General features: G+C 43.0%; 1 long non-coding RNA gene across 1 annotated transcript in view; it reads left to right on the top strand.

Annotated features, from left to right (window-relative positions):
• The window catches only part of LOC103224710 (uncharacterized), a 144,168-nt gene that overhangs the window by 56,171 nt on the left and 70,422 nt on the right, over positions 1 to 17,575 (top strand). The gene's annotated exons all lie outside the window — the stretch shown is intronic.

The following is a 17,575-nucleotide window of genomic DNA, read 5'->3' on the forward strand; positions in this document are numbered from 1 at the left end:
TGCTACGTGAAGGCAGAGTGCGGCATCAGTTCAGACAGGTTAACAGTTCCCAGATCATGCACAGCTTTGGAAGCCAGAGAAACATCTGATTTTATTTTGAGATGGGAATTGGTTGGAGAGTTTTAAACCAGAGAGGGTAAAATCTGATGTATATTTTTATAAGGTCCCTCTGGCTGTTGTGCAGACTCTATAGGGGGTGACGCCTAGTTATTAAATATATCATACTATCACTGGAGAGAACTTGCTTTTCATGGTGTCTCTGTTCACAGTATATAACACTTTATAGTTTACGAAGCATTTTTTTTTTTGAGACAGAGTCTTGCTCTGTTGCCCAGACTTGAGTGCAGTGGCGGATCTTGGCTCACTGCAACCTCTGCCTCCCAGGTTCAAGCAATTCTCTTGCCTCAGCCTCCCAAGTAGCTGGGATTATAGGTGTCTGCCACCATGCCCAGCTAATTTTTTGTATTTTTAGTAGAGTTGGGGGTTTCAAAATGTTGGCCAAGCTGGTCTCAAACTCCTGGCCTCAAGCGATCCACCCACCTCAACCTCCCAGTGTTGGGATTACAGGCATCCACTGTACCTGGCCTACAAAGCATTTTTATATACCCTATTTCATTTGATACTCTCAAATGATATATGATTATAGATATATGAGATTCATATATCTATAATCCTCATTTTACTGATGAGGAAACTGAGGCTCATAAAGAATGAGATTCTTCTTAGGCCACGTATCTTTTAAAGGAAGACATTGGGAGATGGGGGAGATTTTACACAAAACTCCGGAATTTTTGCTTTTCAGAAAATAAAGGCTGGGCACTGTGGCTCACACTTTGGGAGGCCAAGGTGCGAGGACTGTTTGAGCTCAGGAGTTTGAGGCCAGCCTGGGGAACATAGAGAGACCCCATCTCAACAAAAAGTGCCAAATTTGCTGGCTGTTCTGGTGCACCCTTCAGTCCTGGCTACTGAAATTCAAAAAAAAACCAGGCGTGGTGGGGTGTGCCTGTAGTCCCAGCTGCTTGGGGCACTGAGGCAGGAGGATTGCTTGAGCCCAGGAGGTTGAGGCTGCCCTGAGCCCAGATCGTGCCACTGCAGTGCAGCCTGAGCAACAGAGCAAGACACAGTCTCAAAGAAAACAAAACAAAACAAAACAAAATAAACATGTCTTCACTGACCCTGCATTCCTTTTGGAGACAGTGGGCTGGAGCTGCCAGGGAGCTGCCCCTGAAGATGAGACTTGCCCATTCCAATCCCACCATACCAGGTCAGCTTCAGGCTTTTGTTACCTGCCAGACCCCTGGACACATCTGAGTTCTAGAACGCTGCTCTCAGGTGTCCCCAGCCTGCTGCTTTGGTACTGTATCACAAGCCATTTTCTTCTTCCCCCATCAAACATGTTCCCAGAAAGAGGGAGAGGGAGTCTGATGCAGCCTCATCGCCCCTAAGCAGGGGACTGTGAGGTTGTTCCCCCGGGAGCTTAGCCAAATGCAACCTGCGCATCATACAGATCACTTTCTTTCTTTCTTTCTTTCTCTCTTTCTTTCTTTTCTTTCTTTCTTCTCTTTCTTTTCTTTTCTTTTCTTTTCTTTTCTTTTCTTTTCTTTTCTTTTCTTTTCTTTTCTTTTCTTTTCTTTCTTTCTTTCTTTCTTTCTTTCTTTCTTTCTTTCTTTCTTTCTTCTTTCTTTCTTTTTTCTTTCTTTCAAAATTGACAAATAAAAATTGTATATACTTACGGTGTACAGCATACTGTTTTGAAATATGTATACATGGTGAAATGACTAAATCAAATTAATTAGCATATGCATTACCTCACATACTTTAATATTTTGTGTGTGTGGTGAGAATACTTAACATCTACTTAGAGCTTTTCAAGAATACATTTTTATTAACTATAGTCACCATGATGTACAAGGAACAAGTTTTCTTGAACTTATTCCTCCTGTCTAACTGAAATTTTGTATCCTTTCACCAACATCTTCCCAATCTCCTCCTTCCGCCGTAACCCCTGCAAAACCCGTGGTAACCATCATTCGCCTCTCTGCTTCTATGAGTTTAAATTTTTTAGATTACTGGATGCTCATTATAGCTAAATTCCTGCTCTGGAATGAAATGTTTCCCCTTTCAAATTCGTATATTGAATCCCTGACCCACAATGTTGCTGTATTTGGAGATAGGGCTCTTAGGAGATGATTAAGGTGAGACGAGGCCGTATGGGTAGTGCCCTAGTCTGAGAGGATTGGTGGCCTTATAAGAAGAGGAAGAGTGAGAGATATTGCTATCTCCCCATGTGCATACGCCAAAGAAAAACCATTTGAAGACACAGCAAGAAGGAGGCCGTCTGCAAGCCAGAAAGAGAGCCCTTTCCAGAACCTAATCACGCTAGAACCCTGATCTCAGACTTCCAGCCTCCGGAACCGTGAGAAGATACATTTCTGGTTTTCTTTTTTCTTTTTTTTTTTTGAGATGGAGTCTCACTCTGTCACCCAAGCTGGAGTGCAATGGTGCCATCTTGCATCACTGCAACCTCCTCCTCCCAGGTTCCAGTGATTCTCCTGCCTCAGCCTCCTGAGTTGCTGGGATTACAGGTGTGAGCCACCGTGCCCAGCCTACATTTCTGTTTTTTTAAGTTCCCCAGTCTGTGGTATTTTGTTGTGGCAGCCTGAGCTGAGAAGACAATGTCCAACCCCATCCTTTCCTGACCCCATCATCTCTGCCAGAACAGGGTCAGCAGGAGCATCCCCTACTCCAACCTGTGGGTGAGGTTGGTCTAAAATTGGCCTTGCTGTTATAAGGTGTGGGATTCATTGTGCTTGAAGTGTTCTGGTGTTCACCAAGTTGCAGTTTTCTTTTAATGGCCGACCTTGTGCATATATTAAGGCTTCTGATGGTCTTTTCTATCGTGCTTCACTTCCCCTGTTGACCAGAACACTATACTAATCATCAGCCTGCTGGAGAAGCAATATGGCTTAATCATTAAAGATGTGTATTCCAGAGCCAGCCTACTGGAGGCTGAGTCCCAGCTCCCAACTCCCAGCTCAGCTCCTTACTAGCTGTGTGACCTCGGGCAAGTTACTTAATCCTTCTGTGCTTCTTTGGTTTCCTCATTTGTGAAAGAGGTTCATAATAGTGGCTATGTAAAAGGGCCACTTCGGGATTAAATGATTTAATACATGGAAGTGCTTAGAACAGTGCTTGGCACATAGTAAGCCTTATATAAAAGCTAGCCATTATTATAATTGCTTGAGTTGTACTCCATCTCTCACCCAACTTTGGTTGGCCTGCTCGCTTCATTGTCTGGAACTTGTTTCCTGTTAGAGCAGCTACTTGCTGGAGTCCTACTCCGAGTGGATGCGTCACATGCTTGGCGCTGATTCTTATCTCACTGGGAATCTCCAGACACTGTAGCTCACTACTGGATTTGAACCCTTTGGGTACTGACTTGAAGGTTGAATTACTCTTTCTTGAAACACAATGCCCTACTTAACCCAGATAATAGAATGAAGATGTGAAATTAATGCAAGCAACTTGAGGCCTTTCTCTATTCCTAAATAGTAATTAAAAAGGGAGGGCCAGGTGCGGTGGCTCGTGCCTGTAATCCCAGCACTTGGGGAGGCTAAGGCAGGTAGATCACGAGGTCAGGAGTTTGAGACTAGCCTGACCAACATGGTGAAAGGCCGTCTCTATTAAAAATACAAAAATTAGCCAGGCGTGGTGGTGCACTCCTGTAATCCCAGCAACTCAGGAGGCTGAGGCGGGAGAATTGCTTGAACCCAGGAGGCAGAGGTTGCAGTGAGCCAAGATCCCGCCATTGCACTCTAGCCTGGTTGACAGAGCGAGACTCTATCTCACAAAAAAAAAAAAAAAAAAAAAAGAAAAGAAAAGAAAAGAAAAAAAAGAAAGGAGGACTATTTATTTTATCTCTATGTAAGGGCTCATCTGCCAAGACGGCTTATGTATTATCTTTGACTGGGAGGTAAGAGGGAGATGAGGACTGGTTCTCAAACATGGTGAGGAAGGATCCAAACTCTCTGGAGGAACTTTTTTTTTTTTTGCAATTGAGTCTCGCTCCTTTGCCCAGACTGGGATACAGTGGCATGATCTTGGCTCACTGCAACTTCTGACTCCTGGGTTTAAATGATTATCATGCCTCAGCCTCCTGAGTAGCTGGGATTACAGGTGTGTGACGCCACACTCAGCTAATTTTTGTATTTTTAGTAGAGACAGGGTTTAGCCATGTTGGCCAGGTTGGTCTTGAACTCCTTGGCCTCAAGTGATCCTCCTACCTTGGCCTCCTAAAGTGCTGGGATTACAGGCGTGAGCCATTGCACTGGCTGAGAAATTTATTCTTAATGTAGTCCCTACATTCCACAACCAGAGCTTCTGTTTCAGTAGGTCTGAGGTGAAGTCTGGAAACATGTATTTTTAGTAAGTGCCTTAGGTCATTCTAATGCATTTGTTTAGCTGACTTATATTGGAGAATTCCTTGGCTAGATGATTTTTCAAGATCTCTTTTAGCCTTTGGCATGGAAAATTCCAGAATGAATAGAAAAGCTGGAATACAAAGAAATAACTTAGAGCAAGGTAGTACTTTATCAAAGCATTTCCCAGGTCAATACGTGGCTGGCAAAAGCACAACCTGGCATGCCTATGTAAGGTTTCGTCTAGATTTTAATTTAAATGGTGTGCTAGCTAGTTCTAGTTTATAGAAACCGAAGAATTAGTAGCAGTGGCCATGTCAGAAAATGGAATCACATTTTAATTATCATAGCCTCAATTTGTGAACAGTCTGGGAAGGGCTTCTGGCATGGTGGTCTCATTTAATTTACTATGAAGTGTTAATACTTTCTAGGAAAGGTGGATAACTGACACCTTCAACAATGTTTATTTGCAAGAATGAACTACCTTGGCCAGGCGCAGTGGCTCACACCTGTAATCCCACACTTTGGGAGGCTGAGGTGGGCAGATCGCCTGAGGTCAGGAGTTTGAGATCAGCCTGGCCAACATGGTAAAATCCTGTCTCTACTAAAAATACAAAAAAATTAGCCTGGCGTGGTGGCAGGCACCTGTAATCCCAGCTACTTGGGAGGCTGAGGCACGAGAGTTACTTGAATCTGGGAGGCAGAGGTTGCAGTGAGCTGAGACTGTGCCACTGCACTCCAGTAGTCTGGGCGACAGAGCAAGACCCCGTAAAAAAAAAAAAAAAAAAAAAAAAAAGAAGAAGAAGAAGAAGAAGAAGAAGAAGAATGGTAGCTAACATCTTCTAGGTGCTAACTAGAATTCCAGAATAGCTAGAAAAGAAGCATCCTTGTAGGGAAGACCTAAATCTTGGAAACGACAGCGCAGGAGATAAAATGCCATTGTCCTGTATTCAGCTGAGACAGCCTGGGATTTGTGGAGCAAGCTAGCTAGTGTCAAGGAGGCTGCAGGCACTGCACATTAAAAGGCATCTCCCCTTTGATGAGTGTTTAATTTGGCCTTGTAAAGTGTATGAAGTGCAGGCATTTAATTTGTTTGACAGAAGCAAGCCCAAAGCACCTTCTGTAATACCGTGCCACACGGTTTCATGACTCTTACCACATGTTAGGCATAGTCTGGGAGTCTATTAAATAAGCTTTGAGTCAAAACACTAGTTTGACAAAGATCTGTTTTAATTAGAAGACACAAACCTCTCTCTCCTGAACCTGAAGCAGGGACATAAAGGAGAGGACCATCCACCTGCCTGGCTAAGGAAGACTTTGCTGTTTCCTGTAAGAGGACAAAGATGCTTTGGGGCTGGCAGGTAGAAATCTATCAGTGGGTCCTAGAATATCTGATGTTGCTGGCCTCCTGTAAGATTATCTTTCTGCCAACAATGCTGGCTATCTGCCACAATATCAATTATCCCTAGCTGAGACAGTAAATGATCTAGGATACCACTTTTTAAATACTGTGTTTTAACAAACTAGAATTAGGAAACTCTACAAAATTAATGCACTTTGACACCCCCTGCATCAATATCCAGATACTCGTAAATCAACCATACCCATCAGGCTCTTCTGCCTCAAGCATGTTAAAAAATACATTTAAAAAATATATTAAATATTTCTCCAATTGGAGTATTCTATATTTCCCTGTTATGGAAAATGCACACCTCTTGGAGAAGTGTGAGAGATGACAGAGTTGGCTATACCCAACTTGGAATCCAAATCATGCCTCCTTTTTTTGGATCGTCCACCCTGACTTTCCATTTCTTCAGCAGAGGGCCCAAGCTTTCCTGACCATCTCATCTCCTGCCACTTTCCCACTTGTTCTGTTTTCTACATTCGAGACACACTGGTCTTCTTGAGTTCCTCTATTATTTTATTTTATTTTATTTGAGACAAAGTCTCGGTCTATTGCCCAGGCTGGATGGAGTGCAGTGGTGTAATCTTGGCTTACTGCAACCTCCATCTCCCAGGCTCAAGTGATTCTCCCTCTTCAGCCTCCTGAGTACCTGGGACCATGGGCATGCACCACTATGCCTGGCTAACTTTTGTATATATATATTTTGAGACAGAGTCTCACTCTGTTGCCGGGTTGGGTACAGTGACGTGATCTCGGCTCACTGCAAACTCCACCTCCTGGGTTCAAGCGATTCTCCTGCCTCAGCCTCCCGAGGGGCTGGGACTACAGGCGCGTGCCATCATGCCCAGCTAATTTTTGTATTTTTAGTAGAGATGGGGTTTCACCATGTTGGCCAGGCTGGTCTTGAACTCTTGGGCTCAAGCAATCCACCCGCCTGGGCCTCCCAAAGTGCTGGGATTACAGGCTTGAGCCACTGCACCGGGCCTCTTGAGTTCCTTTAGGAGCTTGATGTGCTCTTCTGCCTCAGGACATTTAAAAAAGGCACTTCTCTACTGAGAAATCCCCTCTGACTGCTAGCCCCTACACCCCCAAACCCCTTCCACTGGTTTCTTTGTTTATTCATTCATTCAACAAGTATTACCGAGGGGCTATATATGCAGAACACTTGAATGAATGCAACTGATTTAAAAATTCTCATAGCATCTACATTCTAATTGAGGGGGAATCAGACCATAAATAAACGTAATAAATAAGTAGATTACGTAGTACATTAGAAGATGATAATTGATACGGAAAAATATAAATGGGTAAGGAGAATGCAAAATGCTTGCAATTTTAAATAGAATGGTAGGAAGCCTTTACTGATACTGTTACACTTAAATTAATTCTCAATTGTCCTTAGACTTCAGCTCAAATGAACTTTCTCAGGCACATCTTATCTTCCAGGATAGTTCTATCAGTGAATCCTCGAGTGTGTGACCAAGTCATTCCCTATTATATGCTCTCAGAATTCCCAGTACTTTTCATTCATAGTTCTTAGTACCATTTGTAATTGCATACTCATGTGATTATTTATTAAAGAATGTAAAGAGTGTCCTGTCTGCTATGGTAAGCTCTATGAAGGCACAGGTGAGATATTTTTGATTACTGCTCTCTCTCCAAAGCTAGTTCAGTTCAAGTGCTCAATACATATTTGAATCCAATGAGTGAAAGAACCTGTGCAGTATGGATACAATATATACATCCAAGCTACTTTAGGAGAATCAACTGAGATGATGAATGCATGAATCCTTTTTGTAAATCGCAAAGTTCTATAAATGTGACGCATCATTATTTCTGTGGATAAAAAACACTCTTGTATTAACATGGTTCTGTGTTTACTGATGTTGCATGTTCCTGTATCTCCTTTATGGAGGCAATGTGGTTTAGTGGACTGCCTGGGATGACTCTTAGCTCTGTCACTTACTTCATGACCTCACTGTGCCTCCAGTTCCTCCTCTATAAAATGGGATGATAATAGTACCAACCTCACAGAGATGTCATGAGGATTAGAAGAGTTAACATCTCTGAGGTGCTTAGGGTGAGGACTGGAATAGAGTAAGTACTCAGTACATATTATCATGATTATGGTTGTTGTTGTTATTATCTGCCAAGCTTTTAACTGCGTCTAGGTATTTATTGATTGACTGAAATCTTTCTTGGTTTCTTGTTAAAGATGAATGAACTAGGCCGGGCGTGGTGGCTCAAGCCTGTAATCCCAGCACTTTGGGAGGCCGAGACGGGCGGATCACGAGGTCAGGAGATCAAGACCATCCTGGCTAACACGGTGAAACCCCATCTCTACTAAAAAATACAAAAAACAAGACGGGCGAGGTGGCGGGCGCCTGTAGTCCCAGCTACTCGGGAGGCTGAGGCAGGAGAATGGCGTAAACCCGGGAGGTGGAGCTTGCAGTGATCTGAGATCTCCAGCCTGGGCAACAGAGCAAGACCCCGTCACAAAAAAAAAAAAAAAAATGAATGAACTAGATATTCATTGTTCAGTGATGTTTCTTTAACATAAGTCAAAGAGTAAGGATGACTCTCAGGCTCCATCTTGCAGCTTCAGCACCTGTTCTAGTTCATCAGTGACTTTTGTTTTATCTTGGTGGGTCCTTTTCAATTGTCTTGACAGCTAGAAGTTAAGCTAGAGCCATGGATGACTGAGAAAACTAGGTTCGAATCCTGGTTCTGCCACTTACTGGTTGAAAGACTTCAGGCAAGGTATAAAACTCTTTGGGGTTCACACTTTCACTCATAAAATGAGACTTATAATCGCTCCTTCACTAGTTTGCAATGAGGACTGAGTGAGATGATATCCTTGAAGGGCCAGAACAGAGAGAAGTTCTACAGATATTAGTTTAGTTCTGCTTAACTTGCTCTTCGCTTAGGAGCAAATGTAAATTTTAAAATAAACCTTTTGGAGACACAATGACGTTGTGGTCTGCAAAGAAGTCTCTGACAAGCATTCTAAATCAGGGGGTTAAATTCAGCACATGCGGAACCCACCATACATACCCTAAAATAGTTCATATTATTGGCAGAAATCGGTGCAAGAAGCACAGTGTTGGGCTGGGTGCAGTGGCTCATGCCTGTAACCCCAGCACTTTGGGAGGCCAACATGGGCGGATCACCTGAGGTTGGGAGTTTGAGACCAGCCTGACCAACATGGAGAAACCCCGTCTCTACTAAAAATACAAAAATTAGCCAGGTGTGGTGGTGCGCGCCTGTAATCCCAGCTACTCGGGAGGCTGAGGTAGGAGAACTGCTTGAACGCGGGAGGTGGAGGTTGTGGTGAGCCAAGATTGTGCCATTGCACTCCAGCCTGGGAAACAAAAGTGAAACTCTATCTCAAGAAAAAAAAAGAAAAAAAAAAAGCACAGTGTTTATTTGTTGTTCTATCATCCAGGGAAGCAGTTATTTTTGAAATATTAATGTTATTATCAGAAATGTATCAATTTACATAGAACTAACTAATTAACCAGAAATACCAAACCAAATATATTTTGTGGATTGCAGAAAAATTTTACAGAACAACTTCTTCTGGTTGACTAACAAATACTAGTTAAGAATAGTTGATGGCATAATAATCATAGGAGTTAAAAAGAATCTTCTTGAATTGTTCGAAGTTATTGTTTGATGCTTGTAATTAGGAATTGCCTAATTGTATATGTATGTGTGCCATTGTGAGAAAAAAGGAGAGTAATTCCAAAATGTTCCCTTCATATGCACAAAGACTCTAGACTTCTTTCTTTCCTCCCCTGGATGTTTTGCTAACCTTATCTGATAATTTTCACCAACTGTCCACTTGCAAAGTATACTTTTCAGTATATCCCAGTTAAACCCTTCAAATTATGTTCCACTTCAAAAGACCTGGTTTCAGTTTCCAAATCTTCCTTTTCCCCATGTTTTGGGTTTTTGATCAACAAATGTTTATTGAGGTCCCACTGTGTAAGTGGCAGCCTCCCAGAATGGCTTTTCCAGTGCCCTTGGTGTTCCAGATGTTGGATAAATTGAAAATCCATGAATCTGAAGTTAAAGCAGAATTAAAATTATGTGTGAACATGAACTGAGTACTTAGAGGACAACATGCTGTTCACCACTGGCAGCAACAGAATTGGGGGATTTATTTTCTACTTATTGGCTTAAAATGTGAAATTTAGATGTGAGGGGGCCTAGCCTACCTGTCCTTAGGGAATCTTCATGCCAAAGCTACTCATTTTAATTCATCTGACGTTCGTTTTTGCTTGGTGAATGCTCAAGCCCCTCACTTGTTCTAGTTAGTGCCTTTGATAACATTTCATGGTCTGTAAAATAAAATTTGGCATTCAAGGTTCTTCATGATGTGATTGCTGTGTATCTTTCCATTCCTATTTCCTTTTGCTCCTTTGCTGGCCGTTAATGGCCCAGCCAAAACCAATTTCTTACTGTTCCTCCTCATTCACTGAGTGCCTGTTCTTGGCCAAGCACTGCTTCATTAACTTTAAAAAAATATTTTATTCCCTCACATTTTCTGGGAAGGAATTATTGTTATCCACACCTTTTAGATGAAGACACTGAGGTTCAGAGATATCAAATGACTTGTTCAAATTCATGGGTTAGTACAGGAATGAGCTGTGATTTGAGCCCAGGTTTATAGTGGAAAAGGATCTTCCCATCATGCCATGATACCTCCTCCTCAGAATGCCCCAGCGCTGTCTCATCATGCACCTTTCTTCCGTGTGGTGGCAGGATAATGCCCCTTCCTCAGAGATGTCTATGCCACAACCCCTGGAACCTGTGAGCATGTTAGCTATGTGGCAAAGGGGGATTAACTTTGCAGATGGAATTAAGGGAGAGGAGCTTGGATTATGCCGCTGAATCCAAAGCAATCAAAAGTGTCCTTAAAAGGGAAAGAAGGAGGCAGAAAGGTCAGAGAGGGAGATGTGATGAGAGAGGAATGGTTAGAGAGAAGCACTGTTACTTTGAAGATGGAGAAAGGGAACATGAGTCAAGGGATATGGCTGGTCTCTAGACACTGGAAAAGGCTGGGAATCAGATTCTCTTCTAGAGACTCTAGAAAGGGATACAGCGCTGCCAACACCTTGGCTGGTGAGACCCATGTTGGATTTCTAGCCTACAGAAGGGTAAGATAAAGTTGTGTTATTTTAAGCTACCAAGTTTTTGGTAATATGTCTTAGCAGCAATAGAACATGACACCACAAGTAACTTTCTTTCTGTACACACTCCAGCTGCCTACATGACATGTTCAAGGCTGAAATCCACCCTTCCTCCAACCCCTCTTACTCTCAAAGCCTGCCCTTGGGGAAGATCTGAAGCCGACCTTGATGAATTGTATCATTCTAGAGAGAGCTGACAGAAGCTGTCTAAACTGACCACCTCATGTCAGAGAGGTTGAATGATGTACCCAAGGTCATATGGATTGCAGTGACATGATGAGAGCTCAAACCCATTGCTCCTGACTTCCTCTTCTAATGGCTTACGAGGAATGCCTGTTCAAGAACATTGGTGTCTTTCAGGGAACCAGTGCCTTGAGATTTCATTATTAACATCCATATCAAAACTTTCAGAACCAGTGAACATTTTTGTGATTAGATCGTTGGAAATCATACTAAATAAGTCTGTAAACTGGCCTATGCCTGATTGGAATTAACTCACCCACCATCATCTTGTTCATTCATTCAACCAATTGTATAAGTGTGCTAAGTCTTGAGAATCACAAATGAATAGAATATAGTCCGTGCCTGTCAGGAACTTATGGTTTAGTGGAACTGGCAGAATGGTCAGGGTGTTGAGGGGGCAGATAGGCTAAACAGAAATTGTGATGCCTTGTGATAAATGATATGATAAAGTGAAGAAGCACAGAGTCACTCGATAACCTAGGACAAGGGATTCAGCCAACTCTGAAGTTTCTGGGAGGAAGTAATTCCTTGGCTGGGTTTTGAAGCAGAAGTAGAAGTTAAGCTATGGAAAAGCAGAGAGCATTTAGCCTGGAGAACTCTCAGATAGGACTGGTCAAGTCAGTTCAATAAATCATGAAACTTTGCTCTTCTCTGTTCATTCCCTCTACCAAACTCCCAAAGTCAGTTCAAAGAGTTGTTTAATAGTTCATTTAATTCCAGAATGGCCCAGCTTCATTTGTGAATAGGGGACCAGCCTTAGATGGTGAGCGTGCAACATGAGGGAGTGGAAGGAACTGCTAGACACAGATATGAATCTTGACTCTGCTCCTTCCCAGCTGTGTCAACTTTAAGCATATTCCTTTGTGCCTTAGGTTCCTGTGAAGACTGGAGTCAATGCATGTCAGAGCACCTGACGTAGAGTGCTATATGTAAATGGCAGCTGTTATGATCAGGCTTAGGGACAGGGCTCAGAGACTCTCTTCCTCTGGCTTTGTTCTCTTTTATCATTAGTGTTGTGTGGATCCACAGTTCTTTCCAGTTTGTAGATCATTCTAATCTGAGTCCAAGGAGTTCTCACTGGTCCCTGGCAGGTTGGGGAAGGAGGTGCTAGAGAAGTAAATCTGGTTTTATCTAGCAACACGAAGTCTACCATGCTGTAGTCCGTCTTCTATATAGCTGCTAGAGTCAGCTTTCTGAAGTGTAAAGCTGGTCATGCTTAAAAGCCTTCCTTAGAAGGTATTTCCTTCACAGTCCCTCCCTCCCAGCGTAGAGTGACCTGCTACTCCTGCACTGCAGATACTCAGTGCTTTAGCTACTCCTTACTTCCTTTTGCAGATATATCTGCTCCAGTGGTTAGACTGCCTGGAATGCCTTTGCCTCACCTTATTTGTCTGGAGAACTTTTATCCCTTTTAAACCTCAGCTCAAATGTCATTGTCTCTGTGAAGCCTTCCCTGATTTCTCCCCCATGAGTCAACCACACCCTCCTCTGGATGAACAGGCTGTCTTGTACAGGTCTCTTAGTACATTGTGCACATGCGAATAAATTAGTTATTTATTCATCTACCTCCCCGTCAGACTGGGTGCTCCTGGGGAGCAATTTTGTATATCATCTATCTTAGTCTTTCTCACACATAGTAGGAACTCCATAAGTATTTGCTGATTGACTAACTGAATGAACATAATAGGGACTCAATAAGCATTTCTAGCACATAATAGGGACTCAATAAATGGTTACTGATTGTCTAAATGAATGAAAGGCAGACAGGTTTTCCAAATTTTCTAGTAGCTAACCAGCTAACCCTTGTAAAAAGGTGGCTTGAGACTCCTATAAGTAATCGCACCATCACATTTTGTAGCAGGCTGGTGCTAGCTAGGGAATGACGGTGTGTCCAAAAGGCAATGAATTAAAACCCTGCTTTGGCATATCCCCTTTCAGAAATAGGAGCAGTCTTTCAAGCGACTTGAAAAATAGTCTTCAGTAAAAGTGTAAGAAAATGTGTGCAATTAGACACAATCAATAAAGTTGTCCTTGACTGATGTCTACATTTAAGAGAGTTTAATTAAATTATGTAAAAGGCCATTCTGATAGAACTGTCAGTCTGGCTTATCATGTATGTACATAAACTCTGCATGGGGTTTTCCTTCAAGACTTCTAGGCCCTCAGTGAACACAAAGATACAAGGAAGTATCAACCCTTGTATCTTAAGAGGGGAGAATCTGGTAGGCAAGTTTGAGAAAGCAGGGGAGCTAAAGCCATCTGTCAGGGTAGGTTGAAAGAAATGGAAGTCCTGCAAAATGCTTTTTCTTCTCTCATTCATTCATTTAGAAAGTATTCATTCAGCTTGTACTATATGTAAGGGACTGTGCTAGGTGCTAGCAATGTACTGGAGTAGAAAAGATAGACATCGAACACAAATATCTGCATCTATATCTATCTAATTATAAATTACACTTTTTATGATTATGCTCCCCCCAAGCCCAGAATCTCTTCTTTATTTTGCTTATATACATTCAACATCCTTGCAACAAACAAAAGGTAAAGAGTAATGCATTTTGTATAAAAAGTATGTCGTGTCTACCTTGGCTGGGTGTGGTGACTCACGCCTGCAATCGTAACACTTTGGGAGGCGGAGGTGGGCAGAGTGAGCAGCCTGGCCAGCATGGTGAAATACAACATAGTGAAACCCTGTTTCAACATGGTGAAATAGCCTGGCTAACATGGTGAAATACAAACATTATCTGGGCTTGGTGGCACATGCCTATAATCCCAGCTACTTGGGAGGCTGAAGCAGGAGAATTGCTTGATCCCTCTGGAGGCAGAGGTTGCAGTGGGCTTGGACCCTGCCACTGCACTCCAGCCTGGGTGACAGAGTGAGACTCTGTCTCAAAAAAAAAAAAAAAAAAAAAAAAAAAAAAAAGAAAATGTTGTGTCTACCATGTGTCAGATATTGTGCTAGATACTGGGGACACAAATATATCTTCAAGGTGCTTACAATTCTAATGGGACATGTAAGCAATAAAATAACCAATAAACACAAAAGTAATACTGCAAAATGAAAAGCGTGGTGACAGAGGTAAGCATAGTTGCTGCTAGAGGAACACAGCAGAGGAGCTGCCTGCAACTCTCCTGCCCTCTCCTCTCCCATCTCCTTTGAGCACCTCTCTCCCTCCATCTTCTACCCTCACCCCAGGCACAGAGGCTGGCCACAGGAATGGTAGAAATTGAATAATACCACCAACAGTTTTTACTAAGGAAAGCCAGCTTTGAATGAAACCCGGCACTTCCTACACAAGCAGAGGAAGGTTAGACTGCAGACAGGGTCATCCATCCTGGGAAGATAGGAGAGAAATTAGAACTGCTGCAGTGAAAGAGCTTCTGGTCAGAGTAGAGGAGCTGCCCAGAGGAGGCAGTCCTGAAAGCTGCAGGAGTGTTCAAATCCCACCTGGACTGGCTCCATCACACACAGTTGCTCTGAGGAGCCCCAGGCAGAAGGCACTGATGTCAAAATCAGCAGCAGAACCAGCTGTGGCCAAAGAATGCTCAGCTAAATTTCAAATTGGAAATACATTTAATTTCACAACTTTTATTTAAAATGTTCTAAATACTGTTTTTAAAGACCGCTAAGTAAAAGAAGTACTGAAATACCAACAGTGCCATTTTGACTTAGTGCTGTGATCCATGGCCAGGCTCAAAACTAGCAGTCATGGGATGAATTGAGATTGCAGACACATTTTGCTGTTCAAGCACATTTTAACATTTGAGAATAAAAATGTCTTTAGGTGAGGCTAAAGGCTTTCTTCTGTTCATAAAGTTCTGAACACTCTGTTGGCTGACATTGCCATATATGTTACATGCCTGATCCCAGAGGGCATTTGAGGTTGCAGCCTTTGATCTAGGCTAACCATTTTATTTTTCAGACAAAGAAGCCAAGGCTTGGAGGAAAATACGTTGTGTGATACAGCAGAGTTAGGACTAGCATGCCAGTGTCCCCCTGCTCTAGCTCTCCCCGTGACAGGTGCTGCTGTCATAGGAAGAAGCAGAGAAGTACATTGTGAACACAGTGTGCCCAGGTTGCAGCCAGAGCTGCCTTCTACAAGGAAAAAAATTCTCCTTTAGTACCAGTGAATGCAAGCAGTGGGGTTTGGGGGAAAACCTGGGTGACTTATGTCAGGTTCTTTGCAAACTATGCAATTGTTTGGCCTTACACTAGAAGATAAATGACAGATTTCTCTGCATAGGATGGGCACATCCTCTGTCTCCCTGTAGGGTGCCCATTGCAGGTTAGAGATAGCTGGGTGACCACGGAATGGAAGGCAGAACAGAGTCTGGCTGAGGGAGAACTCATGACTTTGAAAACCCTCTGAGCCAGGGTCACTTTGGAATGACTATTTGCAAACTCAGATGTGGATGGGTGGGGAAGATTATGCATTTGGGTTTATCTTGCCCTCTCAGCTGGCTTTCTGTTATCCCTGGGCCCTGAGGTGGGGGCTGGCAAAGGCTCTGACCTATTTGCTTGGCAGGCTTGGTCTGCATGTGTTCGTCTTCCACACTCCCAAGGAGTGGGGCTGGAGGAGGTGGGGTGAACATGATAGGAATCCAGGTGGGAAAAAGAAATCAAATCCCCAAACTTAAACCCAAATTTACAAAAATATGCAATGACCAGCTGGCCCCAAGTATGGGAAGAAGGCAGGCCAACCATTTTGGGAAGAATAGACATCTGGGAGGAAAGTGAGCTAATAAACAGCCTTTTCCCCACAAGGCGAGGCATGCTCAGTACTTGGGACTTTTAGGTTCTCCCAACACACTACTTTCTCAACTGGCCCCTTTATTGCCACTAGCTATGGGCAATGGCAATTGGGGGTTCTCTGGGTGGGGTTCACAGGGTTATGACTCCCTAAAATTGGGCAAATCTGGAGATTTCCCACCTACCTGGCATCCTGAAAGGTGACAGAAAATCAGACCATTTGCTGCAGAGGAGCCTGCCACTTTTTTCAGAGGATCCCAGGCAGAACTGCCACCTACTTTGCAGAGACCTTGTAAGACACTGACAGTCCTCTCCCTCATCCCTACCAGCTAGCATTCAGGGGCAGCTGGAGGGACTGTCACCCTCACCTTCCAAAAAAGGTCTGGATGTGCATGATGTTTGCATTCAGCACCCTCATCCTTCTGCTGACAGGTGGCTTCTGAGGCCACCTCTGTTTAAGACTCTACTCTGACCCTGGAGTAGAGGCTTGGATTCTATTCTACTGACATGACGTCACTTTTCTTTCTATGGAAAGAGGTCTCAAAGTGTTTACCTTGCAGATTAACAAAAGACCTCATGACTCCAAAAAAGGGTGTAGAACTCTTGTCCTAGACTGTGACATTCTTAAGAGAAAAAATGATGATGACTCCCTCATGTTTTTGATTTATAGGACCTAGTGCTGTGCTTAACACATGATTAACGCATGGCAAAGAATTCTTAAATTTACAGGATGCTGATCATGTGTCCAGCACTGGGCTAATAAAGAGACAGACAAGGTATACTCTTTAACCACAATGAACTTAAAATTTAATGAGGGAAAAGATGCAAATAAGGTGTTCCCACATAGTAAAGAGGAGCAGAGCATCCTCTGTGAAGTGGAAGAGTGTAAGCAAGGTTAATTCCTCCTGATGTTGTCCTTCTGCACGACATCTCTTTGAATTGCTTATGAAGAAATAGCACCAGCCTTGCACCCTGAGTTTCCAACTTACCAGCAGAACCGTGTTGGGTCAGGTTATCAGTGACATCCCTCATATACCTGAACAGCCTGCCCTGCTACCATGGGCCAGTTTTCATGGTAGCTGGGCTCAGGTTGACTTGCTATGTTTCTTACAGGTACTCATCCACTAAATAGACCTCTGGCTATCAGATTCACTTTGAGAAAAAGTTTTTGGTTGTCTTTTAGAGCTCATTTTTGAAAGATGGTCCACCTGGTGCCTGCTCCTGGGCGCTGGATGAAGGCCAGGGGATGACAGCAACATGAACTCGCTGTGGATAACAAGTCCTCTGTTATGACTGGAAGCGTTTGCAGTGCTATAAATAACTCTATCAATATTGTGATAATGGCACTTTAAAGAGGTCTATTTTACAAGTGCTGAATGTAAGAGAGACCACAGCTGCACTCATTAATTCTGAAGTATGCCTCCCTCTATGTACAACTTGCAGGTGTAACAATAGGAGTGTTGACTCATTGAAAGTCTAGATAATGTTTGGATTAAGGAAAAGGTTAGAGTAACATTGTTAGCTTCTCCATTGTGTTTGGCATAATGAAAACAAATTATAATAGCTT

The sequence above is a fragment of the Chlorocebus sabaeus genome, chromosome 20, assembly GCF_047675955.1.
Source record: "Chlorocebus sabaeus isolate Y175 chromosome 20, mChlSab1.0.hap1, whole genome shotgun sequence".
In the NCBI taxonomy this organism is placed as follows: Eukaryota; Metazoa; Chordata; class Mammalia; order Primates; family Cercopithecidae; genus Chlorocebus; species Chlorocebus sabaeus.